This window comes from Eptatretus burgeri, chromosome 9, assembly GCF_056783735.1.
Source record: "Eptatretus burgeri isolate ZD-2024b chromosome 9, Ebu_testis_v1, whole genome shotgun sequence".
In the NCBI taxonomy this organism is placed as follows: domain Eukaryota; kingdom Metazoa; phylum Chordata; class Myxini; order Myxiniformes; family Myxinidae; genus Eptatretus; species Eptatretus burgeri.
Window position 1 is genome coordinate 37,353,595 of NC_140969.1, and position 25,634 is coordinate 37,379,228.

Below are 25,634 nucleotides of genomic sequence, written 5' to 3' on the forward strand. Positions count from 1 at the left end.
AGCATTAGCAAAAATAAGATTTGTGTTCACAGAGAGAATTTTCAGAGTGATGAGTGCAGCAATTTTTGTGTTTCGCAGCAACACCCGGATCGTGTTTCGCAATCATTTGAGATGGGACCCTGAGGGTGGGGTCTCACTTTGCCAATAAAACGTATAAAATTGTGAGTGGTGATGAACACAACACAAAGGGAATGCTCCATCACAAGGAAAGAAAGCACGGTCACATAATTAATTGACGAAAAAAATGTCTTTTATTCTGATGTTTAACTGGACAGGACTATTGCACTATTATGGGGTGAGGATAGTATTAGTAGAGAAAGCAAGTGGAATATGAGTTGTGGAGCCCTGGAGCGAGAAGGAAAGATTTTAATGTGGGCCATCCCGCAGGGTGGGATGGTGCTGCCCACATACCCAAAAGATTGGCAGCCAAAAAAAGAGGGACCCGCCATTCATGAGGATGGCCCCAGAGGTGATGAAGGCCATGTTCACACATGCGTGCGGCAGATCACATTTGGTTTCGGTGAAGACAACATCGTGCACTCTGTTTTTATGCTCATAAAAATAGAACGTTTTGGAGAGTCGCTGAGACATCGCTCCTCATCGCGATCCCACCGTCTCCTGGCCACCTCATTACCATCACTCCCCGAGAAGCACTTCGCCCTGTGCTGTGCCTGCCGCAAGTCCTCACATGATATTCATATTATCTGTTTGAATCCAGTATTTTAGCACCTTAGCGGGATATAGTTATATTTATTTTGTACAATATGTTTGCGTCTTACCTTCCCTGTTTGTCTGTCTTCATTGGCCAGATCCGTTCGAGTTTTGGTGTCTTGTCCATCCCCGTATCAGTATCATTTTCATAATAAATCTTGATTTGTAAAAGAACATCTTAACACCTTTTTCCTTCACAAACATGAACCACCACCAGTTTCAGCTTCATTTGAACGATCCTTGGGGGAAGTATTTAAATTACAAAAACACAATAAATTTGGAAAACATCATTTTGATCATTCACGGAGATCTTCGACCTCTGTCTCACAGTGCCCATGTTAGCTAACCCTCTGACGCGAAAGTATTATCCATCAAATAAATGGAGGCAGAAGGGCTGGCAAAGTAGCATCGAGGTATGAAGTCTCAACCCAGCTATAAACTGTCCCTCTGGTGTTTCAAATGCAGGGTGATGTGCCAATCTGTGTCCAGTACCATCCGTTGGATGGATGTCAAACAGGAAAACCCATCTACCAGCACTGATCGTTGGTGGACACTACAGATCGCAAAATGTTTTTAATAAAGAGTCGGTGAGTTATCGCTGGTATCCCAAACAAATTACAAATATGTGCCACCTTCAGAGGAACACCAGGTCTGGCCAGCCAATTTGTGAAAGACTTGGGCCAAAACATTTCTCGACCGACCCCATAAGGTGGTAACAGTTGGGGCCTTTAAAGAAATAGTAGGAGTTGTAGTAGTCGGCAGGCTTTTTGACATGATACAAAATATGTTTTTGGAATAAAAAGGGTTTAGAAAATGTGTTGAAGAGTTTTCTGGTTTGTATTTATGAAGAAATGCAACATCATATTAAAATACACAATTTGGTGTCTGTCTGTCTTTCTTTCTGACCGTGATACATTCAGTCATTATTTAACCGATCTCAACCAAACTTTCCAGGGGGACTAAGTGTCACTCGACGGGGGTTGTAGCAACTTAACTTCACCCCCTCCCCAAGGAGATTTCCACCCTGGATGAACTCCATGTTAAGGTGTATGTTACACAGCTCAGCTCAGCAGGACGTTTCGTGGGGAAGTAAAAATAGTTATATCTACTGGAAGTAAAAATTATTTCCAATGTATGATTTTCTTTTTAAACAGTCACTGCTGTTATTTTTTAACGGTAGCTACTGAAAGAAATTTGGAGCAAATTAGGGGTGTGTTCCATTACCAATAAGCTTGCTGTCGCTTGCCAAGCCAGCCGTTCCTTATCAACCGTTTCAATGGAGTACTTGCTTGAGTCCTTATGCCACTTCGCCAATGCTCTACACATAAGTTGGTTGACGTTAAAGATTTCACAGTGTGCTTTGCGAAGAGTGGGTGAGCTATCCATGGCATCCTGAACAAATTCCAAATTCCTGCCTTAACCTTAGTCAAACATCAGGCCTGGCCAGCTGGTTTGTGAAAGACTTGCGCCAAGCTTTCCCCAGCCCACTGCACAATAATGTGGGAATGATTGTGGCTATTAAAGAAGAATAACAAGAATATTAGGAAACTTATGTCTGCATGGTTGTGCACATATGCGTAACCCCCCTTGCCCACCTCCACCCCCCCCCCTCCCCTAGTCACTCCCGGAGGGAGTGGTGTTTCTAGTTGACTATAAACAGGATTATGAACACTTTGATTTGAAGCCCAACCATTCCTCTCATTGAGAAACAACTGCAACAGTTACCAAAACCAATATTTTAAATGAAGTTGCTACCAAATTTCCTGAAACAATTTGGAAGTTGCCTTTCATGCAACCACTACGCAATGCTATTCTGATTGATAACACAGTAGCTTGATCAATATTTTCAACCACAATACATTGACAACATCGTGCTATGGAAATAAAAAAAAAATACTGTGACAAATGACCACATTATTTGAAAATATTTTTGAAATGATATTTGTTGTTGCCAATGCATTGTTGCCTGTACGACTTACAACTAAAATGCCTCAACAGGTCCGGATCACTGTGAACGAAAGTGCAGTTTATAGTGCGTTTCCCAGACAGCCAGTGGTGTGGACCGGATTTGGCTGGCAGTGTCCGCACGCAATTGGTTCAATACTGATCCGGCTTTGAGTTGCCGCTGTAGAACAAGTAAGCATGCAGTACAGTTAGCTCTTTTGAAAACAGTCAAATGGAATACATTTTCCAATGCAACTGTAGAATATGTACTTGCGCTCCAGGCTGGTAAATTTCTTCAGTACGTAGAAATTCGCACCAAAAACCTATCTCTGAATGATGAAGAATCAATCATTTTTACAAAGTATTTATATTGACGTATTTCAAAGAGAGTGACACTATATCTAAAGACCTTGCCTGATTGAATTTGTTTAACTTTCATATTATCCTGTGCCACATGTCTTCTTATCCTATTTGTGTAACTTCTTCAAGACTTGAAACCATAACATGTTTTCTTTTTGTGATTTATATTCTCAAACAATCTTCGAGTCTTCATTGCATTTTACTTTTGGTGTGATTTAATCCACATTCACTGAATGGTTTATTGGGTGGAAGCCTGGAAGTTCAACTCGGGGTTTTCATAGTTGCCCGAGGGCTCTTTGATCGTGGTTTTGATTCCTGGTGGCTTTAAATCAGCAGGAAGCGGTGCTTTTGGTACGACAACTCTATTCTTCGGAGGAGATGATAAGACTGCTGTCATTCCTCCAATCACATAAAAGCAGGAAAAAAAAACCTTCATTGTACTTTTCACTCGAGTAGGCCTTTGGGCTGCTAATATGGCCACAAATCCTCTGCAAATTAGAGGGTGCTTGTAAGTTATGTGGGGGTGCTTTGAACTTTACCATCATATTTATTTACTAAAGGTAGAGTAATATGTGTATAGTGCCTTCAGAAAGTATTGACGTCCCTCGACTTTTATCACATTTTGTTGTGTTACAGCCTGAATATAAAATGGATTACATTGAGATTTTTTGTCACTGATCAACACAAAATACCCCATAATCTCAAAGTGAAAGCGTTTATAAAAATTTTTTACAAACTAATTAAAAATGAAAATCTGAAATGTCTTGTGTCAATAAGGATTCAACCCCCTTTACTATGACATGCCAAATTGAGCTCAGGTGCATCTAATTTCCTTTGATCATCCTTGAGATGTCTCTATAACTTGATTGGAGTCCACCTGTGGCCAATTCAATTTATTTGACATGATTTAGAAAGAAACACACCTTTCTGGATAAGGTCCCACAGTTGCAGCGCATGTCAGAGCAGAAACTCCACCACGAAGTCCAAGAAACTGTCCGTAGAACTCTGAGATAGAGTTGTGAGAAGACATAGATCTGGAGAAGGGTACAAAACAATTTCTAGAGTGTTGAAAGTTCCCAAGAACACAGTGAGCTCCATCAGGAGGAAATGGAAAGAATACAGAACGACCCAGACTCTTCCTAGAGGTGGCTGTCTGACCAAACTGAGCAACCAGGCAAGAAGGACCTTGGCAGAAGGCGACCAAGAACCCGATGACCACTCTGACAAAACTACAGAGTTCTTTGGCTGTGATGGAAGAACCTGCCAGTAGGACAACAATCTCTGCAGCACTTCCAAAATCTAGACTTTATGGGAGAGTGGCCAGACGGAAACCACTCCTGAGAAAAAGGCACATGACAGCACACCTCGAGTTAGCAAAAAGGAACGTGAAAGACTGAAAGCATGACGTAAAATATTATGTGGTCTGATGGGACAAAAATTGAACTCCTTGGCCTGAATGAACAGTGCTACACCCGGCAGAGACCAAGCACAGCTCATCACCCATCAAACACCATCCCTACCGTGAAGCATGGCGTTCGCAGCATCATGCTATGTGGATGCTTTTCAGCGGCAAGGACTGGGAGACTTGTAAGGATAGAGGGAACAATGAATGGAGCCAAATACAGGCAAATCATTCAGGAGAACCTGATTCAGAGCGCAAAAGCCCTGAGACTGTGGCGAAGATTTACATTCCAACAGGATAATGACCTCAAACATCTGGCCAAAGCAATACTGGAACGGCTTCAGAACAAGAATGTGAAAGTCCTTGATTGGTCCAGCGAAAGCCCAGACTTGAATCCCATTGAGAATATGTGGAAAGGCTTGAAGATTTCTGTTCACCGATGCTCCCCATCCATCTTGACAGAGCTTGAGCAAATCTGCCAGGAAGAATGGGAGAAACTCAAATCCTGATGGTGCAAAGCTGATACAGACATACCCATGAAGACTCGAAAAAGTAATCACTGCCAAATGAGCTTCTACAAAGTATTGACTCAGGGCGTTGAATATATATATATATATATATATATATATATATATATATATATATATATATATATATATATATATATATATATATATATTGTTTAAACATTTCAGCTTTTCATTTTCAATAAATTTGTAAAAATTTCTAAATACACGTTTCCACTTTGACATCCATCGATCCATCCATTGGGATCATACTCTGTGCACAGTGTTGGTGCTGCCTAAACAATCTCCTTGGCTATTGGGCCCAATTCTGGATAGGTCGCCACTCCGACGCAGGATACCAGCAAGCTGGCACTCATTTTGCCAACCTCGGAACGATGACAGGCAGAGTCAACCCCACCTGGTATTAATTCAACAGCAAGTGGGATTTGAACTCAGGATCCGAGGATCCCAAGCCCACCACCCGAACCATTAAGCCAACACCTGGCATACTTTGACATTATGGGGTATTTTGTGTGGATCGGAGAGAAAATTTTAAAATTTAATCCATATTAAAATTCAGGCTGTAATACAACAAAATGTGACAAAAGTTGAGGGGTGTCAATACTTTCTGCAGGCACTGTAGATTACAAGTGATGAGTGAGCTTGTATTTCTAGTGTTTGTGACCAATGCCATTAATGACACATTTCCTGCTTTAATGCATGTGCTCAAAATCAATGTGGCATCAGGTGAGATAACAATAAGGGTTCAAAACGAAATAACTAGAACGGCACTCAGTAGAGCACATGCATCCGCCAGGCTGAACAGTTTACGTGCTGTATCCCACTGATAGACCGGATCTGCATCCGGATCTAAAACAAAATCGAATTGGTTTGTTCTTCTCATCCACCCAATTCATCCACCAAGTTTCATCCGAATTCGTCAACAACTTTTTGAGAGATCCTGATCACAGACAAACAGACGGACAGACAGGGGTGAAAACATTACCTCCGTCCAGCTTCGGTGGCCGAGGTAATCATAAAACTTTCTATTCAATGAAAACATGAAGCCTGTTCAAATTTCCAGTTCTATTTGCTGCCATCTCCACATGATGATGATTGCATGTGAACAATATTCGTATTACAAAGCACCTTGGGGTGAGGGAAGGGGAGGGGAGGTTTTAGCAATTGACAATGATGTCCTGCACTGGCTAAATACATGCCATCAAGAATTCCACGCTCGTCCACTGAAGGCAAACAAAAACTTCCACTCCGACCAGACGTGTGCATATCTAAAGATGGAAAATACCTTGAAAGTAATACAATCAAGTACTCATATCATTTTTATCATGTAAGGTTAGTTACTAGTTGAAAGAAAATGGAAAGTTACAGTTTCCATTCCATGGTGCCTTTCGTACAAGAAAATAAAGTTGGTTGACTCGTTAGTGTTCCTTTATGAACCACTGGCTCACGATGTGGATGAACATAGTTTCAAATCCCATGATACAGTACAATCATTATTTGTTCATTATCAATTAAATGTCCTTGTAAATGATGTGAACGGACTGTCTTTGTCTTGGATGTGATTCATGTACAAGCTCCTCTATGAGCTTCAGATCAAAGTTTAAAAAAAACAAAAACTATAATAATGATATCCTGTAATAGTTTGTGCTTGCGTTTAGTTTATTTTAAAGTGAAGATACAATAAAAATTTATATCTGTGAAATGGCACTTTTGACTGAGCAAAAATATACCAACAGAAGAAAGAATGAGGTTTGAGCAAGATTGATCAGTTACAAACACGACAGGTATGAGTGTAAAGTCCAGCACATCATGCATCAAAGACTAAGGTTGCGATTGACTTGAGAATTCCTCCAACTTCTCCTGTAACCCAAAACAACAATGGTTTCAGGCAAATACAAACGTGAATATCGTCACAGGCACGTGGACGTCTACAACCTACGGAAGGACTTTTCATACTTTGTTTTGAGAAAAAGTGAGAGTCATGGCAAATGAATGACATCAAAAGAGGCAGTTTAGTATCCAGCTAGAATATCAAATGTGTTTTCACTGAATTTTCATCTCAACATGTATGATAAAGAAGAAAACTTTGCATTGTCATGGTGATGTGGGAGGTGAATCGTCAGTGCCCAGTTAGATCCAGCAGTTGAATAAACTCTAAAAAGAAAGCATGTAGAGAGAAAGGGCGTTGATGCAACCTTTGGACAGGCTCCGGTGGCTGTAATTACTGCTTGCAGCCAAGCTGGATGGCAGCCAGGCCTGCTTTTGGCAGGCCAGAGCTGCTCCTTTCCTGGGTCCAGTGCGGAGGGAAGAACACAGCGGATGTGTCTTTGTACCCGCCAGGCAAGCAGCAGGTCTGTACGGTGGCAATGAGTGGGGGAGACATTCGACGAGCTGAAAGAGCTCACTGTTTGCAAGCTTTGAATCGAGTGTTCCGGCATGCTGAGGCCACACACAGAAGCAGCTGCATTTCACCGTACAGATATGCAGACTTCGTTTTGGACCATTTTATTGGAGATTCTTGCTTTGAACTTATTTCCTCACTTGTCTTATGAAACAAAGAATTTGGACCAGACATTAGTCCATTATGTAATCTTTCAGTCTACAACCATTTCAGAGCTTGTTGAGGCCGGTGTGGGTCCTGGTTCATCGTATAATTTCTGACACGTCATGTTAGAGTCCCAAGCTAATAGCGGAGCTCATGTGACAGTTCATGAACTCGAACCTTAATCCATGTTGGTACATAGCAACCAAATGTTTAAAAATATAGTATAACAAATTATCTTCATATTTTATGACAACAAACATGTAAAAATGGCTAAGTGGTTGTTAAATATATCCCCCTCTGTTCTATCCTTCCTCAGCCCCAACTGAAAATTCCAAATATTTTTCTAGCACTCTTCACCGACTCACCAAACTCCCCTGTCTGGGTTAAACCAGCGGCTGAAAGGTCACGGCCTTTCGGCCCAGAGAAAAGCTCAGCGGTTTTGCAGAATTAGCAGCTGGAGCCACAGAGCCTGCTTTGTCTGGATGCCATGCTCTATTAATGCTTTTCAGTAAATACCATTCTTTTTTACTTTTGTCCCCTTTGCCTTTTTTTTTCTGTTTGAAGATTAACATGTGCAGCAGCCTGTGCCTTTCTGCTTTCACAAAAGTCGACAAATGTACATGGTTCAGTTTTTGTTTGTTCTACAAAGTTCTGCAATGTATCATCCAATAGGGCCCTGTTCTTATTACCAAACAAAGCACGCTGCTATGATGCTTTTGTGACACAGCTTCCAAGCAGCTCATGAAAAACACCCACAGCGTGTGGTTCTTTAAAGCCTTTGCACTAGGTAATCTCATGGCCGGCTTGACGAGAGGATAACTGCAATCATGACAGGGTGAAAGCACCTCATTCTGTGTTTGGAAAGACAATGTGTATTTGCCCAGCTAGCACCATTCTGTCTGATCCTCAACATAACTACATAACTTCAGGCCTTGGTTGAGCTTTACCCGAAATCAGGCCAAAATGCAAGACTCATGTCAAGGCCTGATGTTGGGTTCAGTTACAACTTTATGCCTAAAACCAGGCCTAATGGAAAACCTCTATAACCTCAAACTCAGCCTAACAGGATTAGGGTTCTCCATGCATGATGAGCACCTAAGACTCTATATGTTTGTCAAAATCTTTTGTTCCGCCAGAGAGGTCTATTTCTGGACTGCAGCTGGTGTATATGGCTTAGACAACAATCACATTACAGGACTGGAATTCCCACAGGATTTTCAGATTGCCCAAGAAAACCAGCAAACACCAAGGCATTTGTTCAAGTCTGGTCAGACTTTCAATATTGTTTCATTTATGAATGATAAAACCTCTTACTTAATTCTCCCCAAGACCTTAACATCAGAACCCAACATTGTCAACTTAACCCAACTTTTTTTTTATCCAACTTTATAATATCAAAGTTGACTATTTTTGGTTCACGAGTCAGTAAGTGACCACTATATTCGTTATGGGTGTGTGTCTGTCTGTCTGTCTGTCCCGAGCATAGCTCCGTGTGTTTTGATCCGATCCTGATAACATTTTGGTGGGAGATTTATATCATGATCTAGTTGTGTTTGCCTGAGAATGGGCATGCTGCATCCAAAAAACATGTGTTTTTAGGGAGTAGACGATTTCAAATTACATCTTCTCCGAGGGGGTTTGTTGAATCTGGCAGGGATTTCGGTATTTGGTTAGCCCAATGGCAACTGCATAGCCCCACAGAGCTCGATTTTTCATTTTCGTCCCAAGGTCCCAAGGTCACAAGGTCACAAACTTAGAAAATGTCAAAAAAATCAATAAATTGGGCATCGAGCTCCTAGGGTTTTCAACTGTTTTGAATGAAAGTTGGTATGCAAGTAGTGCTCTTCGAGCACTACAACTTTTGGTTCACGAGTCAGTAAGTGACCACTATATTTGTTTTGGTTCATGAGTCAGTAAGTGACCACTATATTCGTTATTGGGTATGTGTCTGTTGGGTAGTCGATCTAGTCAAAAAAAAAAAATTTTTTTTTGGAGATTTGTTCTACCCTTATCAGTATTTAAAATGGCGATTTCAGTTAATACAATGGCGATTTCGAAGAAACTTGGTTGGTAGGTTCATACCATGACCTAGTTGTGTGCAAATGAGAACCGTTGCTATGGACACCACCGTTGCCTAGCAATGGGACTTTGAAATTTTTGAAAAATCATAAAAAATTTATTTTTTCGAAAATCAAAAATCGGGCCACGAGCAACTGTGGGCAGTGCATTCAGCCATATTGTCAAAAATTTCCAGCCGGATCCTATGAAAACTGTCAGAGAAGATAGACTTTGAATGAACCCTGGTCGAAAACAATAAAAAAACGAAGTTCATTATATCTCAGAGACTATGAGTCAGATATACATGAAACTGGTATGGTAGGTTCATGGTATGTCCTAGTTATGTGTGAAAAAGAACCATTGCTATGGACCCATTCGTTGTGTAGCAACGGCCGAAAAACCTCCAAATGTGGGGGTATTTTAATGAAAAAGCAATCTGCAGCATTAACCATTGAAGCTAGAATCATGAATTTTCTTGTGCTTAATTCCTCAGGTCATTCCCCATCGAACGGACCCATCGCGTCAGGTTCTATTGGGGAGTCGACTACCCATGTCCGCCTACCGGCTTGTCTGTCTGTCTGTCTGTCCCGAGCATAGCTCCATGGGTTTTGATCCGATCCTGATAAAATTAGGGTGCGAGGTTTGTATCATGATCTAATTGTGTTTTCCAGAGAATGGGCATGCTGCGCCCATTATGGGCGGAGCCACACCCAAAAAACGTGTTTTTAGGGGGTAGCCGATTTCAAGTTACATCTTCTCCGAGGAGGTTTTTCGAATCTGGCAGGGGTTTCGCTATTTGGTTAGCCCAATGGCACCTGCATAGCCCCACGGAGCTCGATTTTTCATTTTCATCCCAAGGTCAAGGTCACAAGGTCACAAACTTAGAAAATGTCAAAAAAAAATCAATAAATCGGGCATCGAGCTCCTAGGGTTTTCAACTGTTTCGAATGAAAGTTGGTATGCAAGTAGTGCTCTTCGAGTAGTACAACTTTCATCGTTTACATTTTTCCCGATTCCCGCCAGTTTGCCCATGGCGTCCCCTCGAAGGTCAAAGAATAAAAAAAGGCGAACCGTGTACATTGCTGATGAACCATCGCCGTCTCCAGACTTGTATAATATCAAAGTTGACTGTTGTCTATCTTTATGATATCAAAGTTGACTATTGTCTGCTCTTTGTAATATCAAAATTGACTTTTGCCGATCTTTATAATATCAAAATTGACTTTTGCCGATCTTTATAATATCAAAGTTGCCTATTGCCTATTGGTTCACGGGCGCCAGCAGTTGGTTCGCAGGTGCCAGCAGTTGGTTTGCGGGCGCCAGCAGTTGGTTCGCGGGCGCCAGCAGTGACCACTATTTTCGTTGTGTCTGTGTGTCTGTCTGTCTGTTTGTGACTCTCTCCAGAGCAGAGCTCCGTGACGTTTGATGCGATCTTGATTTAACTACGACACAAGCTAAGCTAGATATCCTGGTCTAGTTGTGTCTTTTTATATGAGGGATGTCCCACACCCCTTGTGGGTGGAGCCATGCCCACTTGAACTTTTCATTTATTTTTTCTCGATTTTTTCCGCAATTTCATTTCCTCGAAGCTGTGTGTAATGTCCATAAGTACAACATATAAAAAAATCTGATTGATTTGGTCAATTTTGATGGAAGGGATAGGTTTTTACGGTTTGGGGTTCCTCAATAATGCCCACGAACCATCATCGCCTCCCGGCTTGTATTTATAATATCAAAGTTGACTATTGTCCATCATTATAATATCAAAGTTGACTATTGCCTATCTTTATTGTATCAAAGTTGACTATTGTCTATCTTTATAATATCAAAGTTGACTATTGCCTATTTTTATAATATCAAAGTTGACTATTGTCTATCTTTATAATATCAAAGTTGGCTATTCTCTATTTTTATAATATCAAAGTCAACGATTGTCTCTCTTTATAATATCAAAATTGACTTTTGCCGATCATTATAATATCAAAGTTGACTATTGTCTTTCTTTATAATATCAAAGTTGACTATCGTCTCTCTTTATAATATCAAAATTGACTTTTGCCGATCATTATAACATCAAAGTTGACTATTGTCTATCTTTATAAAATTAAAGTTGACTTGCCTATTTTTATAATATCAATGTTGACTATTGCCTTTCTTTATAAAATCAAAGTTGACTCTTGCCTATCTTTATCATATCAAAGTGGACCCTTGCCGATCTTTATCATATCAAAGTTGACTATTATCTATCTGGTGAAATATTTTTGATTGGAATTCATCGACAAATTTAATCTGCCCATTGCATCATTGCCGAGGCACTGTTATGCCACTGATGGTGTGTTCTGTCGATTAGGCAAGGAATTTATAATTAGCCAGAGCTTCCAGCACTCAACGAAATTGGCCATTGATGGCCTAACAGACTTCTACAAAGAGGATTAAGAGCGAATTAAGTGCCGAGATAAATGTAAATAATTGCCGAAAACAGAGGTTAATGGTTTGTGAGTTCAACCAATGCGAGATTGTTTTCAGATGGAAAGTGAAAATGAGTGTAAAATTTTTTACAGGGAAATACCATCGACCACCACAGAAAAGCAACATTGCATCATAATCACATGGAGTTGTAAATGCTTATATCAATGACAATATTTTTGGACTTCAATGTCCTCACCGACTGATTGTGACAAATCTAATGGAATGAACGAGTTAGTCAGCAAGCTAATTAGCAACATGACAGGAAGGGGAAGAAAACAAGAAACATGAAGTGAAAGTTGGGATGCATGTTAGCATCATCATATGCCATGTTTTTTTAGTTCAGGGTGAGCATTTCATATGAGTATGCATAAACAGCCCAATGTTTTACAAACTGGCCGGCCAGGCCTGACACTTGTATATCAATACCAAAAGGTAGATGAACAATTAACTGAAAGCAATAACCATGAGCACCCATGGGAATCGAAATTACAGCAGTCAGAGCAATCCACAACAACGCTTCAACCACCTCACCACCAAGCCGCTCCAAGTTAGAATACAAAATGATATAAGGCATCAAAAAAGAGTAGAAGGGATAAAAGCAGTAAATAACAGCATTATTTAACTTTTACCAGATACCAAAATATATAGTGATAGACAGACATATATTGATATGCATGTACCAAACCATGCACATGTATATGAAGGTGATGCATGATGAACAAATACAACACATTTCAAATTCAGGATATGAAAGAGGAGAATGATTTCAATAACATTCACAGAAACGTTATTGAAATCATTCTACTTCTTCATATTCACAGAAATGAAATGTAATGGCAGATACTTAATAGAAATGTCAGTCTTGTGAATGTTTCTGTATATTAGTTTATTGATACACAAATAACTAGAATGGCACTCGGTAGAACACATACCTCTGTCAGGCTGAACAGTTTACATTTTGTATCATATTGATAGGCCAGGAATTGCAAGAAACTTTATAATAGTCTGAATCAGGTCCTGAACCAAGAAGTAGTCGGCTTGTTCTTGTCACCCACCCAATTCATCCACCAATTTTTTTCAAAACTTGTCCACAACTTTTTGAGATATTATATATATATATATATATATATATATATATATATATATATATATATATATATATATATATATATATATATATATCGTTTTTGGCCCAATCTCTCAATGGAGAAGAATCACTTAAAAAAAAACCAAAAAAAAAAACCAGAGTTCATAGAACGTGATACCCCATGCAGTGTTCAATTCGAAAATGTCCTTCAATTTTAAAAAATAATGATTTTAAATATTGTTTAAAAAAAATCCAGAAGTTGAGCGTTATTGAAGCAGTCTTAGACACCACCCTTTTTCACCACCTTATTTCCCCTACCGGTTTCACTGGAGGGAACTATCGATTTCCTTTCCGTCCATCCATCCCACCTGTGGTTTTTAGATCTTTTTACCTTTCCCTTTAACTTTAACATATTCAACTGAAACTTGGAACATGGGTTTATTATAATAAGTTACAGAAAAAGTTCGAGTTTTAGGGTATTTTATTAATTTTTCAGTGTTATGCCCTTTTTAAAGTTAGAAAATATCACATATTATACATGGATCAGTGTTCAGCTGCCCTGACTCCACCCCATTGCTTTACACACAATGGCTGGACATCTAATCTGACTCCACTCCAACAAAATCATGCACCGCCATTGCATGAAGCAGCACAGATTGGCAGGCCTCAGACCTTAGGCCTGGGTGTTAGTCCATGGCCCAGTGCACCACGATGTATTGTATATGCACATAAGCCGTACGCATCTTTTTGCTTCATGTATGTTGTTGTTGTTCTTCTTCTTCTTTCGGCTGCTCCCATTAGGGGTCGCCACAGCGGATCATCCGTTATGATCTGCATTCTGATTTGGCACAGGTTTTACGCCGGATACCTTTCCTGACGCAGCCCCGGTCGTCTCTTACGACATAGGGATAAGGATTGGGTTTCGCCATGATTCCGGGCTGCCCTCCACCCTCTCATAGCGTGGCCCAGCGCAGAGTGCCCGTCCTCAAGCGATCCTCCAACCCAAGCCTCCGAGTAGCCGGATTACAGGCGCACGCCACTACGCCCGGTTTTTTGCTTCATGTATGTACATCAGGTTATTACTTCCGCCACTGAAGGTGAAGGAGGTTATGTTTTCACTCCCTTTCTGTCTGTTCGTCTGTCTGTTTGTGTAGAGGATATCTCAAAAAAGTTGTGAACAGATCCAGATGAAATTTTGTGGACAAATAGGGTGTGTAACAAGGACGAGCTGATTAGATGTTGGTGAAGATCCAGATCCGGATCTGACTCCTAGAAATTTTTAAGTGATTCTTCACGATTGTGAGATAGGGCCAAAAACGATATATAGCACGATATCTCAAAAAGTTGTGGACGAATTCGGATGAAACTTGGTGAAAAAGTTGGGTGTGTGACAAGGAAAAATTGATAAAATGTTGGTGAAGATCCAGATCCGGATCTGGATACGAGAATTATTTAATTTTTTGAGTGTTATAAAATTATATTAAATTAAATTTCTTTTCTTTTAACGAAAAATTAAAACACCCAGTCTGCTATGCATGTTCACTTTCGTTCAATCGTCATTATTTTTCCACCTTCAGTGCCAATTCATCCCTCTCACCCCTCCCTCTCAAAGCAACCATCACACTCTTCCCCCTCCAAGCTTCCCTCTCACCTTTCTCAAAAAATCCCCCTCACCTTCCTCCCTCAACTCTCCCCACTCACCCTTCTCACCCTCACTCACCCTTCTCCCACCATTCTCCCCCCTCACTCACCCTTCTCATCCACAAAGCTGCTTCCTTCTCCTGCCCTCTCTCCTCCATCTCATCACTCCAACTCAACACTCAACACTCCTCAAATGCCTTCTGCCTCCTCTCTTATTACTCCCCGCTGTACCTCAACTCAGCACCACTGAGCCATTTGTCCTTCTCATCTGGCCCCCTCCCCTAGCTATTCTGCAATCCCCCACATTCTTTCAACAACTCTCCTTACCTCCCCCCTCCTCCCTTGTCATACTTTCCCCCTCCCTTCATTTCCCCTGCACCCAAAGCCTCATCCCCTCCCTCTTCATTAACAGTGTGGACCTCAAATATCTGGGACCTTCACCAGAAACCTGACAGATCTTTCCATACAGATTGCCACTGACAAACCAGATGTAATTTGCCAAACAGTAACTTTCCTCTCTCAGGGCATCTCTGACTCCCGAGTATCTCTCTGACAGACCTGAGCCTCGTCCTGGTGGAGGTGTTGCTTTCTTCATCAAAGACTCTATTCCTCACTCTCCATGCACTGCCCTCACTCCCCCACATCCCCCAGGAATACCGCCGGCTACGGCTTCCCCTCCACTCCCACCTAGTGTTTATATGTGTGCTGTACCGTCCACCTAACAGTGATGACTCCATTTATACCTTACTTTCCGAAAACATTGAACTTCTTCTATCCTCTCATCCGAACTCTTTCTTCCTCATATGTGGTGACTTCAATTGTCATCACACCAGTTGGATGGGTGTGGATACCTCTCTCACCTGCCATGGCAAAATTCAGCAAAAGACTTCTGTGACTCATTGGGACTGACTCAATCGGTTAACTTCCCGACCCGGATCTCAACCAATGGTATCCTATCTCTTCTGGAACTGATTTTGACAAATTTCCCTGAAAATATCTTCTGTTCTTCCTCCGCTCCAATCGGTTCTTCTGACCACGTGATTGTCAAAGTGGACATCTCTCTGGCTGTTATCAGAGAACCACCTCACCGCCGTCGAGTCTGGCATTTCACTCAAGCCAACTGGCAGGGTCTCCAAGCAGCCATCAAACATCTAGACTGGTCTCCCATCGCTACTTTCTCCAACATCACCTCGTCCTGGGAATTCTTTCAAAGAAACTTGCTCTCCCTCATGCACAGATTTATCCCCTCTCGTCTACAGTTGTCCTATCCTTCCTCCCACCCCTGGTTCACTGAAGCTTGTGGTGAGGCAGTTGGCCTGAAACAACTTGCCTTTGCCTCGTGGAAAGCAAACCCAACTGAGGGTAATCTCACTTCCTTCTACAAAGCTCAGAATAAGTGTGTGTCTACCCTAAGGAGAGCAAGAAAACATCTTTCCAATCTCAAGTGTGAACTCTCAAACCTGTCTCCTTCCTCCAAGTCCTGGTGGCATCTAATCAAATCTGTTTATGGTGTATACTCCCCCTCCATCCCCTCCCTTACCTCAAATGACCACACTGCTGATACCACACGTGAAAGGGCTGAATGCTTAAACTCAGAGTTTGCATCGAAAACCCTTCGCTTTCTGTACCCATCTTACCCAGTCACACCCAACTGTCCATGGAGAAACCATGTCCTTTTCTTCTGACAAAGTGGAGAGTTTGCTGTCAAACCTCGACTCAGATTCTACAACCGGTCCAGACGGCATCAGCCCACGTGTCATAAAAACCTTCTCCTCTGCTCTTGCTCACCCTCTTTCTGTTCTATTCACCTTCTCATTTGCTCAAGGTCATCTGCCATCGACCTGGAAATCGGCAAACATTACTGCACCGCATAAAAAAGGTGCAAAAACACATCCCTGCAACGACAGACCAATCAGCCTTCTGCCAATAATCAGCAAGGTTATGGAATCCATCATCGCTTCAGACATTAAATCCTTCCTCTTCTCCAATGGCTTGATTTCCGATCATCAATATGGTTTCAGACCAGGTCACTCTATCCTGGAAACGCTGCTTCTGCTCTCCCAACAATGGATGGAGGTACTTAATGCCAGACATGAAATCAGAGCCATATCACTAGACATATCACGTACTTTTGACACGGTCTGGCACCCTGCCCTGCTCACCAAACTCTCTTCCGATGGTATCCAAGGCCATCTCCACTCATGGCTCGCAAACTTCCTCTCCTGTCGCAGCCATGTGTAGCCTCAAATGGAATTCTCTCATCCCCTCTTCCTGTCCAGGCTGGAGTTCCTCAAGGCAGTGTTCTGGGCCTTGTTCTTTTTCTGGTTTTCAACAATGAGCTCTCCGACTCCCTGGAAAATCATCTTTATCTCTTTGCTAATGACTCCACTGTCTGTCGTACCATCGGTCATCCCTCAGACCAGAAAGCTGCAGCTTCTTCACTCTCTGCTGATCTGGATAAAAATCACAAACTGGTCCAACACGTGGAACATGTCTTTCAATCCTGACAAATCTCACACTCTCACCATGTCTCTCCAAAAGGGCCGTTTCGAAAACCCCTCCATCTATTTTCTCAACAATCATCTGGAAGAAGTCCTTTCATTTAAGCTTCTGGGTCTCACTATCTGCCATGATCTTTCCTGGGAAAGCCACATTTCCAACCTGGCCTCCAAAGCCAGTCGCCGACTGGGAATCCTCCGTCATGCAAAGTTCTTCCTTGGCCCACCAGAGCTCCTGACCACATACAAAGCTTTTGTCTCCAGCCTGATGGAGTACTGCTCTCCAATCTGGGCTGTCGCTCCTGCCTCTCACCTTTCTCAGCTTCACGCTGTGGAAACCAAGCCATTTAAGATAATTGGTATCTCCCATGATGAGGCTGAATCTTTGGGCCTCTCACTCTTTCACCACAGGCAGGTCGATGATCTTTCTGTCTTCTACCGTCTCCTCTTCAGTCTCGCACTCCCTGCTCTGTCTGCGATATGTCCCCACCATATTTCTGCAGGGCGCTCAAGATCCGCCAACAACCCCCTTCTGGTAAAACTACCAAAATCACGAATCACTGCTCACCTTCACTCTTTCATTCCTCTTTTTACCCCACCTTTGGAATAAACTCCAACAATCTCTTCAATCCCTTTCATCCCTCTCGGCCTTCAAAACAGCAGTTCACCACCACCTTTTATCTTCCCCCATCCAAAACCTCGATCTTTTCTACTCCCGTTAATCCACCACAATCCCACCTCTTTCTTATTCCCTGCTTTCCTTCCTGAAAGTCCTTGTAATGTCCATCTTGTATACCCCACGTTCCCTGCCTCATCCCTCTCCCTTCCACAGATCTCCTAATGTCTCTGTTCCCAACTGTTTTGTCCTTCCCTCTCCCACCCCTCTTGTCTCATGCCCCCCCCCCCCACACACTGTGCATTGTGTGTTAGCTCTCATATGAACCTCGTCAATGTATACAAAAAAAAAATTGAAAGTGATTCTTCACCATTGAGAGATCGGCCCAAAAACGATATCGGACTGTATAGCATGATATTTCATAAATGTATTGGGCCCAATATGTTCTCGTGGATCAGGCATTGCGTGGTGGAGGTATGTGCTCCACCAAGTGCCCTTTTAGTTTTTAACATGAAATAGGCAAAGCCAAGAAACGAACGAAACATGGTGGGTTTGAAAAGTTCTTCTTCTTCATTTTGGTTCCAATATCGGCTCGAGTGTGTGTTAAAGCAAACTTTTTTTTTTATCTCCGGTTAGTTATCCTAGTTGTCTTTCTTGGTTTCTAGTCTACAAAAGATATCAGTAAATGAAAATTGCAATTTTTCTTTTATTTTGCCTAATGGACCCAAACACAGTGGGTTATAGGATTTCTTCTTCTTCTTCATTGGGACCGGTTGGGGACATGTATTGGAAAGCAATGTTCACTCTTGCTTAACATGACCAAGTACTGCATAACTTGAGATGATTGAAAGTGAAAAGAAAGCGATTTCTGTTCTTCCGTATATAATTCAGTTTACGTAAAATAAAGATTGTGGAAGCCATATAAATAAATAAATAAATTAATTCCGAAACTTAACGCCGTTGTCGCAGTGTCGATTAGACCACCCTATCAAACACATTACATTAGTTCTTCGTGCGTGTTGTTTGTGTCCTTTATGAAGTCCGTAAAAAAAAAAACCTGCATTTATGTTCCGATTACTGTTCAAAATGTAACATTCAATTGAAATTAGTTGTTCCTCGATAATAAACTGACATTTGTGAGCAGACAGACAGACGGACAGATAAGAATGAATGCTTAACCCCGCTTTTCGCTATATGTGCGTGGAGTAATTCTCCTATCTGGATCTGGATCTTAACCAAAATCTAATCAATTCGTCCTTGACACACACCCAACTGTCCACCGCGTTTCATCCGAATCCATACATAACTTTTTGAGATATCCTGTTCACAGACAAACAGAAAGACAGACAGACAGACAGAAACGGAGTGAAAACATACTTCATACATCTTCGGTGGCAGAGATAACAAGCAAGTTCTCAGGTAGAGGATATAAGCACAAACACAGGGTGAGACTCAAGAAAAGAAAGAATGCAAACATCCACACAGGTCAGCTGGCTGAACATTGTTAATATAAACACATGCAGGTGAGAAACAAAAAAAACACAAATAAGAAAACGCAAAGAAAAAGGACATTCATACAGAGTCAAAAATTGACAACAAAAACAAGCTGTAGAATTGCTTTTACTCGACATTCAAAGAAACCCGAAATGCAGTGAATATTATTTCAATCATTCATCCCCATACATGAGCTTTGAAAGGTTAATGAAGTTGAAAAAAAAAATTTGATCAATACTTGGTTGCCAGAAGCTAAGCAGACCGCAAGCAAACTTTGGACTGAAGCACACTCTGTGATTGGCAAACACATTGCAGGGTCGGAAGTAATAAAGAAAGCTGGGCGACACTGATGATGCTGTCACTGAGAGAAAAAGTTTACATGGTTCCACACACAATAAGCCACCAAAATGCCGGCACTTCCTGCTTATTCAGAAAGTTGAACCAGGGCATCTTTGTAGAAGTCCAGGAACAGGAAACCATGCAGACTGTCATCTTGGGAAAATAAAAAGCTGAATTCACAGTTTTTCATTATTTGTGATACATCTTCCTGTATCACTTTGATTACTATTATTATTATTATTGTTAAATTTTATTGTTTTATCGGTTCACACATGGCCATTCAAGCTGACAACCTTCTCTCTCATCAAAGCTAACTTAATAGTCACTGCTGAAATATTAATCCAGTGCATCATAGTTCTCAGGACAGGGAAATGCATTGATGGAATTAGGATTGACCTGACAAATGTAAGTGGCATACTCACTATGTCCCCCTGACCTATGTTTGTGTTCAGTGCCAGGTACCCAGACAGCTAGTTGTATCGGGGCCGGAACAAGCACTTGGTCGGCAGTGCAGGCACACAATTGGACCAATACCAGGCTGGCTTTTGTGGGCTTGAGTGTGCTACCAGGGCAGCACACCAAGGGGGAAATATTCCTTGGTATAATTTGGGATCTGATTATATGATGCATTATATGGTACCCCAGGGTACCGAAGACTTTTCTGCCATTTTGATGAAATACTGCAGATGCAGTGAAGAAAATAATTTTGGAAACCGTAAGTAAAAAGGCAATGAAAGCCGAATACTACAGAAAAACCACATCTTTATCCGAAGAAAAATGAACTTCAACAGAGTACAATCAAGTGTTAATAGTTCACGTTGAAATCCATTGTTATACGTACAATGAAGGGACAACGTGTCACAATAATTTGAAGCCTTTAAAAGTACAGGGAGTCACACTCTGCAGAATAGTCATTGTGCGAATCCAAAGATGCCACCAAGAACTTGAATACTGCATAACAGGCGTGTATAACTTAAACCTGTGAAGGACACTCCATGTGATAAATTGCAGCAAGATCCAATGTTCCTGTTGGAACTGTACGCAAGGTTCTGAAGAAGCTACATGAAACTGGCACTGTTAATAATAATTGTCGTGGTCGAAATTACATAGAAGGCCAAAAATTCCAAAAAACAAAATTCCAGGATGACAGTTTATAGCTGGGTCGAGATGCAAACAAAAGATAGATGGTTTAGACGTGACTGTGTGTAACTCTAGGCCATCCTGTCAGCCTTGCTATGAAAACAGGAGTGAATGTCACCCTGAAATTGGTAAGATAAATGGTATCATGCAATGATCTCAGTGGACGAGCAGCTGTTTGGAAAACACCATTGGCAAGAGGTAATGAAGCCAAATGTGAAATCGACATTGATTGAACCACAAATCTTTGAAAGAGTAAAACTTGAGGCAAATGTTCTTTAAAAATGCATCCCAGTTTGAATTGATAAACAACAATGTGTATGACTTTTACAATTTGTTTAACCACTGACTCGAAAATTATATCACTGTCCATGTACATCATCTACAGTGAAGCATGGTGGATAATCAGGACATCATCAACAGTGAAGCATGGTGGATAATCAGTACATCATCTCCAGTGAAACATGGTGGATATAATCAGGACATCATATAGAGTGAAGCATGGTCAGGTCAGGTTAGATCTGTGACCTGCGACAGGTACCATGTAAACCTGTACTAACCTGTTCCATGGTCGGGTTGTCGGCGACGAAACCGTCTCCCCCACCAGGTTTTCGGGTGAGGAGGGTGTTTGAATATGGACACCCAGCAGGATTAAAAACAAAACCTGTCAAAGGGCGGAGGAGCTCCTTGTGAGCCAACGGCCATCCATATCTAGTGCCCAACTGTGTCTGCGGACATCCTCCTGCAGTTGGGTTACTTTTTTATTAGGAGGTTGGTGGCAGGATTTGCACTCCGGCCACCGTAAAACCCTTCATTCCGCAAAACACAAAAACGCAAAAAAATCTGAAAACCCACTCCGTGGGAGTACCTCCTGTGCAGCTTCCCTTCGCAGGGCAGCTCACCGGATGACGGGATTGGGGCAAAGCCTTCGGGACCCCCAATCTTTGATGAGAGGAGGAAAACCACAGGGTAACATCCCTGGGTCAGATTGTGGGAGAGTGTGTCGGAGTGGTGCTGAGGTGTCGTCCACCAGACTGCGGTCTCCTTGGGTTAACCAGAAGCAGTCCCTTCAGGTGGGTGCCTGGAATGTCCTATCCCGAAGAGAGGATGATCACCTGTCTCCGTTATCATCTGAGCTCAAGCGTTTGGACATCGGGATCGCAGCTCTCTCTGAGGTTCGGAGACCGGATTGCGGCGAGATAATGGTGGGTGGTTACACCTACTATTGGTCTGGTAGCTCTGATGGTTACCATCCCCAAGGGGTTGCTGTAGCTGTGTCCAATAAGCTGACCCCAATGATAATTGAGGTAACACCAGCCAACGAGCGTATTATGAGACTAAGGATTTGTCACTCCTGAGGTGTCATTTCCCTGGTCTCTGTTTATGCTCCGACTGAGGCGAGTGATCTCACCGTGAAGGATGCATTCTACACCACGCTCGAGTCTGTGGTTGATCAGTGCCCCCAGACGAGATACACTTCTAGTCTTGGGGGATTTCAATGCATCGACTGGAACCGATAGGGATGGCCACGAGGTGTGTGTTGGTCCCCATGGGTCAGGAACTATGAAGCAGAATAGCACTCAGTTCCTTAACTTCGCAAGAAGTCATGGACTTAGGGTGGCTGGTTCATGGTTTCAGCACCCACAAGCTCATTGCTGGACTTGGTATTCCAACGCTGGCGGTGTGGCAAAGGAGATTGACCATGTCCTCATTGACGGTCGCTGGAGGATGATCCAGAACTGCAGGGTCGACCGGAGTGCTCAGTTCCTCAATACTGACCACAGGCTTGATGTAGCAACTCTAAAGCTGCACCTTAAATCCTGGAGAATGGTACCATCCCAGTCTAGGCTGGATGTTGGCAAGCTCAGGGATGAGAGAGTAGCTGAGGAGTTTGCGAAAAGGCTGAGTGGACACTTGGGGGGTCTGGGTGCTTTGGGGGGTCCTGAAGAGTTGTGGAGTACCTTCAAGACCACCGTCCTTGATGTAGCCGGTGGATGTCTTGGAACTCACCGCAGGGCAAAGAAGAATTTTGTCTCTCAAGGGACACTGGATACCAATGACCAGAGTCGCAGGGCCAGGCTGAATGGCAGAGCTGAGCTGTTCAGGGAGCTGAGGCATAAAACTGCACGTGCACTGAGGGTGGACAAGGAGGCCTATGTGCGAGGAATCTGTGAGGGGTAGAGCATCACCTGTGGACAGGTGATTCTCATCCCGCTTGCAGGGGAATTCGCGCATTGCGTTCATCCAAGCCCATCCCTCGTAGCACTGCAGTTAGAGCAGAGAGTGGTAGGATCTTGACAGAGGAGTCTGAAGTGAAGGCCCGCTGGGCCGGTTACTTTGAGCGGTTGTACCAGGTTGATCCCCCAGCTGTCGAGTTGGACATCAAGGGTGTTACAATCCCTGTTGCTGACCCCGAATCAACTGTGGTCCACCTTCGCTTGTGGAAACACGGGCTGCGGTGAACCGGTTGAAACGGGGCAAAGCTCCAGGGATCTGTGGCATCCATGCTGAACTTCTCAAGGCTGGTAGAAATGCTGCACTCGTGTCGTTGCATGCAGTTTTGTGCTCTGCCTGGAACACAGGCATCATCCCAACTGATTGGAAGAGGGGCCTTGTTGTTCCTCTCTGGAAAGGGAAGGGTGATCGCCAAGACTGCAACAACTACCGAGGGGTGACGCTGCTCTCAGTGCCGGGCAAGGTCTTTGCTCGGATAATTCTCGATAGGGTTCGCCACCATCTGCTTGAGCACCAGCGTCCAGAGCAGGCAGGCTTTACACCAAAGAGGTCAACGATTGACCGTATCCTTGCTCTTCGTGTCCTCACCGAACGCAGATGAGAGTTTCGGCAGGGCTGCTTGCAGCCTTTGTTGATCTCTGCAAAGCTTAGATTCAGTGATCGGGATGTCCTCTGGAGGATCCTTGGTCTTCGTGGGGTGCCACCAAAACTGATCGATCTGATGTCTGAACTATACTCTGGTACTGAGAGTGCTGTGAAGTGTGGTGGTACCATCTCTGACTTATTTCCAGTTGTTACTGGAGTTCATCATGGGTGTGTACTGGCCCCCACACTTTTCAGCACTTGTGTGGACTGGATTTTAGGGAGGATGTCGGAGAGATCAAGCTGCGGTGCATCGTTTGGGAATGTCAAGATCTCGGACCTTGATTTTGCAGATGATGCACTCATCCTTGCGGAGACTTTAGATATCCTTTTGGGGGCCCTCGAGGTGCTGAATGAGGAGTCGGAGCCGCTGGGATTACGGGTTTCTTGGGTCAAAACTAAGATCCAGGCTTTCGGTGACATCTTGGATGCTGCTGTCCTGTCTGTGTCTGTTTGTGGTGAAGATGTTGAGGTCGTGGAGAGATTCACTTACCTTGGCAGTGATATTCATGTCTCTGCTGGCTGTGAGTCAGAGGTCAATAGACGTCTGGGTCGGGCCTGGGGAGTGATGGATTCACTGGATCATGGGGTGTGGCGCTGCCGGTACCTGTGTGGGAGGACGAAAGTCCGAGTCTTCAGGTCCTTGGTACTTCCAGTCTTGCTCTATGGATGCGAGACTTGGACTCTGACCAAGGATCTGAGACGGAGACTTAATTCCTTTGGAACCAGGTCTCTTCGGAGAATCCTTGGCTATCACTGGTCGGATTTTCTGTCCAACGAGCGGTTGCTGAGAGAGACTCGGATGAGATTTGTTGCCTGCATAGTCCGTGAGCGTCAGTTGCGGCTGTATGGACATGTGGCTCGTTTTCCTGAAGCTGATCCTGGTCACCAGATTCTCTCAGCGAGGGAGTCTCATGAGTGGAGGAGGCCAGTGGGCCGACCACGTGCCTCGTGGTTGCAGCAGGTTGACCATCATCTCAAGGAGATGGGGATGGGCCTGGCATCTGCCTGGGGGATGGCCAGACGGAGGCCCCTGGAGTACTGGCGGAAAGTGGATGCAGCGACGCGCTGTTCTGGCATATGCTCCCATACCTGACCTGAAGCATGGTGGATAATCAGTACATCATATACAGTGAAACATGGTGGAAAATCAGTCCATCATATACAGTGAAACATGGTGGATAATCAGGACATCATATACAGTCAAGCATGGTGGATAATCAGGACATCATATACAGTGAAGCATGGTGCATAATCAGCACATAATCTACAGTGAAACATGGTGGATAATCACGACATAATATACAGTGAAGCATGGTGGATAATCAGCACATAATCTACAGTGAAACATGGTGGATAATCAGTACATCATCGACAGTGAAGCATGCTGGATAATCAGTACATCATATACAGTGAAGCATGGTGGATAATCAGGACATCATCTTCAGTAAAGCATGGCGGATAATCACGACATCATATACAGTGAAGCATGGTGGATAATCAGGACATCATATACAGTGAAGCATGGCGGATAATCACGACATCATATACAGTGAAGCATGGTGGATAATCAGGACATCATATACAGTGAAGCATGGTGGATAATCAGTACATCATATACAGTGAAGCATGATGGATAATAAGGACATCATCTTCAGTGAAGCATGATGGATAATCATGACATCATATACAGTGAAGCATGGTGGATAATCAGTGCATCATATACAGTGAAGCATGGTGGATAATCAGTACATCATATACAGTGAAGCATGATGGATAATAAGGACATCATCTTCAGTGAAGCATGGTGGATAATCAGGACATCATCTACAGTGAAGCATGGCAGATAATCAGTGCATCATATACAGTGAAGCATGGTGGATAATAAGGACATCATATACAGTGAAGCATGGTGGATAATCAGGACAT

General features: G+C 42.9%; 1 protein-coding gene across 1 annotated transcript in view; it reads right to left on the reverse strand.

Annotated features, from left to right (window-relative positions):
* The window catches only part of LOC147019919 (uncharacterized), a 110,146-nt gene that overhangs the window by 76,300 nt on the left and 8,212 nt on the right, over positions 1-25,634 (reverse strand). The window lies entirely within an intron of this gene.